The sequence below is a fragment of the Gobius niger genome, assembly GCF_951799975.1.
Source record: "Gobius niger genome assembly, chromosome: 6".
Lineage (NCBI taxonomy): Eukaryota > Metazoa > Chordata > Actinopteri > Gobiiformes > Gobiidae > Gobius > Gobius niger.
In genome coordinates this window covers 3,459,053-3,465,234 of record NC_136857.1, presented here as the reverse complement: position 1 = coordinate 3,465,234, position 6,182 = coordinate 3,459,053, and positions in this window count along the sequence as shown.

Below are 6,182 nucleotides of genomic sequence, written 5' to 3'. Positions count from 1 at the left end.
GTCGAACCAAATCAAGTGAAAGTCGTACCCTCCGCTGAAAACAGACCTAATAATCCTGGAAATACTTGTTTTTCGTGTACTGTATATGCATTATGTGAGGCTGAGTTTCTGAGATTGTTTTGTTGTTTTATTTGCGTGCACATTGAGAAAGTCTAGACTGATGTGGCTCTACTGCTCTGAACTGGGGCAACATGACGGGAGGAAAAACATCCAGAAACTAATTTGGTCACATTTTACAGCACAGTAATGGCACGATAATACGATGGGAATGTCACTGTAACCAGCCCTGTTTCTGTGACATGACCAAGAACATACGTGTGTTTCTCAGTCTCAATGTTCCTCATCGTCCATGGAAAAGAGGGACCGTCAGCCCCCAAGTCTGAAGCAGTGCCGTCCCCCTGCAGGTCCCCTCAGTGATAATAATTCACTCTATTCCCCGATAGGGCTGGGACGAGCTGTTATTGCTGTGATACAAAACGTATCGCGATACTTAGAGGCCGATACGATACGTATTGCGATACAGTATCTCAAAACTTTTGAAACAGAAAACAGAGAAATGTGTCCAAAGGTTATAAACCAAATGGCACCTGGCATTTTTTAAAGCAGTACTAAGTAACTTATTTACCTTAATAAATCCTCCCCGTAGTCCCTGTGGGGGTGATACAAGTGTTTATGGGATGACTGGAGGGTCTTTCATCTCCCCCTGGTGTCTCTGGACAGAAAACCATGTTTGCAACTTGACTGCCACCGGTCCGGAGAAAGCAATACACACTAATGTAATCACGAAGAAGAAGCTAACAGGCTAACGGGCAAAGCTAGCTGATGGCTAACGTCGCTTTAAACAGTATTTACAGCAAAGTTTGAGTGAAAAAAAATATTTCCATTGTATAATTGGATGCACAGTAACCCTCTCTCCCTTCGCCTTTCCTGTCAGCGTAGTATTTACTCTCCAAGACAATTAATAAATTTAAAAAACGTAACTTGCTACTACACCTGCAGTTGCACTTATGGCCTCTAGGGGGAAGAGTTACTTAGTACTGCTTTAAGTGTTTAGACGGTTAAATGCATTAACACAGCAACATGTATGTTTAACATAGAGTGCAGTGTAACTGTTCCTGAAGAGATATTACATTTACAAAGTATTGAAAGTATCTCTACTCAGTATTGCATATTGCGATATAGTGCAAAATGATACATTGTCCCTAATTCCCGAAAAAGTATAATATTCTAACACTTAAAATGACTTATGAAGTACTGATTCATACTAGTAGAAGCAGTGTTAATTTCGTCGACTAAATTTTAGTCAAAGTGATATTTTTGACGACTAAAATTGGACTAAAACTAAATTAAACGTTTCTCATGAGACTAAAACTGTGACTAAAATGTCCAGATATTTTAGTCGACTAAAATCAGACTAAATAAAAATGAAAAGGAGAGACTAAAATCATCCAAACTTCTATTGAGCGTCTGAAAGAGCCTCAGATCATGTAAATTCTCTGCCAAAGGATCAGCTCTGAGCTTTGTTCATGTGGAGCAGCTCCATGAAGCAGAGGAACAAGATTAAATATGATAATAATGAATATTATAAATATAAGTCGACTAAATTAGTCTTAATTTTAGTCGACTAAAACTAGACTCAAATTGAAATGTCTTTTTTGACTAAATCTCGACTAAAATTAAAGGGACTATAAGGAGTTTAAAAATGTTAAAATTATGTATTTTCCTCCCCCTACATGCTCCAGCCATGTCCTAACGTGTAGAATGAGACCTGTTCACCACAACTGCCTCTAAAATCCTGTACGGTCACTCAAAAATGTGTCACTTTGGCCCGAATTGCCGTCATGCACGAGCTTAATATAGAAGGTGCAGTTACACATATGGCCTGAGGTGGCAGTAGTGAGTATAAAATGGCGAACTTGCATCCAGCCCCTTTAAATTACATTTTAGTCATTAGACTAAAACTAAAACTAAAATAAAATATGTTGTCAAAATTAACACTGGTAGATTGAAACAAAAACATTAAATTGTCACTTCAAACTCTACTACTAACAACTCTACAAAATATACTTGTTTTGTAGACAAGCTTTAGGCCCCACCCCCGCATGCCTCTGAGGACCCCCAGGGGGCCCCGGATCCCACGTTGGAAACCACTGCTCTATCGTCTTTGTTCTGGTTTAGGTTTAGGTTTAATGAAAGGCATAAAGTACGTCCTGTTTCCGTGTCATTACCACATTCACCACATCATTACACTTATTGGTACCAAACTAGTTTCATCGTATTTTCATGCTTTTTCTGTGCTGTAAATCAAAGCGATGCCGTTTTTGTAGAATCTCAACCTTGTCACAGTGAATTCAAGTCGAGCTGTGTCCGAGGGCGGGTTCACACTCGGGTCGATCGAAAGCGAACTCTGATGCACTTTCCCGCACTTACAAACTGAACTAACGACGCAAACGGATATTTTACGGCACCAGCCTTTTTCAAACAGCAATTTTTCCGCATCGATTTGGTTCATAAACGGCCAGTGCCCACAAAGTTCAGCAGCACAAACAAAGCAAACCGTCTGGGGAAGTGCATCGGGGAGAAGCGTGAGACTAAACCAGGACCAAACCAAGCTGGATTCAAGCTAGATTTGTTGTCTGATCCCCTGTAAAGATGGAGCATTAATTGAGAAGTTCTAAAGGAGACCTGGAGCAGTAGACCGGGTCGGCCTTGTGTCAATGCAGTGGCCTGTATAGTCCGAAAGCTAGTATGTGATGGTTGCCTATGATATTAACAGTTAATATGTCTTTTTGTGATTTAGATACTGTTTCATCCAACATTGTTACTTAGATGGAAAAAGTGTTCCTTCAAATGCTTCTTCTTTTTTTCTTCCTTTTTTTTACTAATTGTGCTTGAACATGGACGGAAAAAAAAGGAGAATATTCCGCACCAAACGACGCTAATTTGAAGAAAGACGCGACTCCATTTAAAAGTGCTGTCGATTTGACTGATTCTGAATTTGTCCGTGACGTAATTAATCAATTTGTATATTAATCTTTAGCGGGAATGCATGTGTTGAGCGAGTTTTTATTATTATATTATTATTATTATGTCCGAGTGTGAGAGGAGAGAGTGTTTCTAGCATTTGTATATGTACATGTACTGTATTAGCAAAGGGAGTCAGTCGTAGGGAGACACGCGGCGCCCTCCACTAAAATGGCCGCCACAGACAAAAATATGGTTGGACTGTCCACTATATATATGTGTTCTGATGTCGAAAAGGGTTTTTAAACTTTGTCATTTGTACCGGGTTGTCGTAGAATTTAAGAAGTTTCGCTTCTCATCAATTTGTTTTCGCAAAATGGGACTTGACGCCCCTTCCAGTCGGGAAGAGTTCACAAAAGCTGGTCTAACTTGGCGGCTGCACAATATGAGAACAATGGCAATATTCGATATATGCGTTGGACAATATGGCAAAAAAAAATTAATCAACATTTTTTGCTCATAGACACAGACGGCATCTCGTCACTTCTGCTGAACAATCTGCTGCCACAAAATATCCACATGGGCCCGATTTACACTTGACTTTATTTATGTGATAAATAAGTTGATATTCCACCAGAAAATGGCTAAAAAGAGGGAAAAATTGTGTTTCTCTAAAGATTCTATTTTCCCCCTCGGCGAAGCCACGCCCCCTTCTATGACGAGATTCAAAATATTTTTTAATTTACTCTCATTCTAAAAAAGAAAACCCAAACAAACCCTAACCATTTGTATCTGCTGTAAAGTCATGGTGGACCAGGACAGATGTGGACAGGACTGTGGTAGATCTACTTTTACTTTGGAGAAGATAGTTAAGGCAAGGCAAGTTTATTTGTAGAGCACAATTCATACACAAGGCAATTCAAAGTGCTTCACAGTTGCATAAATACAAGAAAACAAATAGAATCAATAAAAACATCAACATAAAATTAATCAATTACAGTAAAAGGCGAGAGTGCAGATAAAATACTTTCAGTTATATTCACGGGCAAAAAGAACTGTTTTCAGCCTGGATTTGAACATTGTCAGAGTTGAGGCTTGTCTCACATCCTCGTGAAGACTGTTCCAGATTTTAGCTGCATGAAACTGAAACGCAGCCTCACCGTGTTTAGTCCTGACTCTGGGAACCACCAGGAGGCCCCTCCCTGAAGTTCTCAGGGCCCGAGTTACTATAGTAACTGTTGAAGAAATGAACCTCGCGAGCTTCTTCTGTAACATCTGTCCACATCAGTCCTGCTGCATTGGATTGGATTGAAAGTCCACTCATATTTACACTGAGAAGGTTGGAAGGGCGCCCCCTTGTGTCACCTTGCATCCAAATGCCCGGAACATGACAGCGGGTCATGTGGTCCGCGAAGGCGACACAACAGGTTTGGTCCTCATCCAAATCCATTCTTTGATTATCCACTGCAATAATAGCATTGTCGAGCTGGCAACAGCATGATCCAAAATGTTACGCAGTGTGCCTTTAAAAAGACAAAAATAAGACCCAAACAAGGCTGAAATGGAATGAAATTAGGAAAACCATGAGGTAATTTTTGCTTTCAAGCGGAAGATTTCAGTGAAATTGCAATTATGTGGATCTTGATTGAGCCAATAATGCGATAATAATTTGGCGATATAGATTGTGCAGCCCTGTTAGCAAACAAGACGTACCAGAAAGCTAACCCGGTCTGTAAACCTAAAACAAACCAGTACAGATGACTGTTTTTCGATGGTTTTCTGTGGTGCCAGTGTTGGCTGAGGGCGCTGCACGTTCTCCCTGATGGTGCTGTTGACTGATGGTAGAGGTGAAGTGTAGAGACGCAATAGCTGTTGCACTGCAAATCATTTATTATCGTGACCGAGCGAACGGGACGTGTGTTGTGTCTTTGCAATCTGGTAAATACTGATCTGGTATTTTTTGTGTATTTTTTGTGTGCCGACTCTTCCTACGCAAACCCAGTTCTTTGTTTTGGGCGAAGTCGAGGTTTCGCCGGACAGAGGACGCGCAGCTGTGTAGGAGACGTCCGTTCTCTTTATTTGCCTTTTTCATTTTATTGTCTTAATATTATATATAACCTGCTTGAAATTGCACCAAAGCGGTGGCCACAAGCCCGATTAAAAGAAGCAATCACGTATGAACACACTTAACACTGTACAGTTAAAGGGACTGTGCAGGGTTTTAAAATGTTAAAATGATGATGTTTTCCTCCCCCTATGAGCTCAGATTCGCCACAACTGCCTCTAAAATCCTGCCCTGTCACTCAAAAAGGCGTTGTCATGCACCAGCTTAAAGGGATATTTCAGGATTTTTGACACAGGGCCTCATTTCCTCGTTATCCAGAGTGTTGTTGATTTCTGGAGATATTTTTTTCTTAAATTCATGCAGTTCTTATATTTGAAGAGCTTAGTGGCGCTAGGCTAGTGCATGTCTATGGTATCAGCTAGCCTGCATTAAAAAACAGTCTGACCCGCCCCACAGAGCACCTGAGGCAAATCACTTATAACACCAGACTGACCATATAAATGTCTGTGTCCATAGAATCATTTGAACTATTTTGCACATAGACTGTAAAAAATAATGGACATCTCCTGCTCACTCCTCCCCGTTTACCACAATGACCACGGTCGAGGGGGAATTCATGGAGGATTTACAGACTCCTCCTCCCCAGCTCTGACGAAGCCTGTTCCTAAAAAGGGCATAAGGGCGGGATCTTCACCGTAGACTCCGCCCTTTGTGTGACGTGTAGCTCGCGCTGCTCCAATGCTAACAGTCCGAGCCTCATTAAGTACGAGATTTCTAAAATTCTTACGAAAACCAGCCTGGTTTCTTAAATTGTGATTAACCCAGCGTTATCTCAGGAGGAAGATCTAGCACTACAAAAAGTGAATATCAAGCATTGCCTTAAATGACTTGAATTGAGGAAATGTTTCTTGTTTTGAGCGGTTTTCACTCATTTAGACACTTTTCCTGGTCGGACCGAGTTTACTTTGCTTGTTTGAGGACATTTCAGACCAGTTCTAGGGTAAATCTCGCTTGAAATAAGAAAGTAAAATTGCCAATGAGATAAGACCAATTTTCTTACCCCATTGGCAAAGAAAATCACCTGAAATAAGGACGAAATGTATCGAAACGAGTCAGAAACATCTCAGAACAAGTGAAATAATCTAGGACAAAT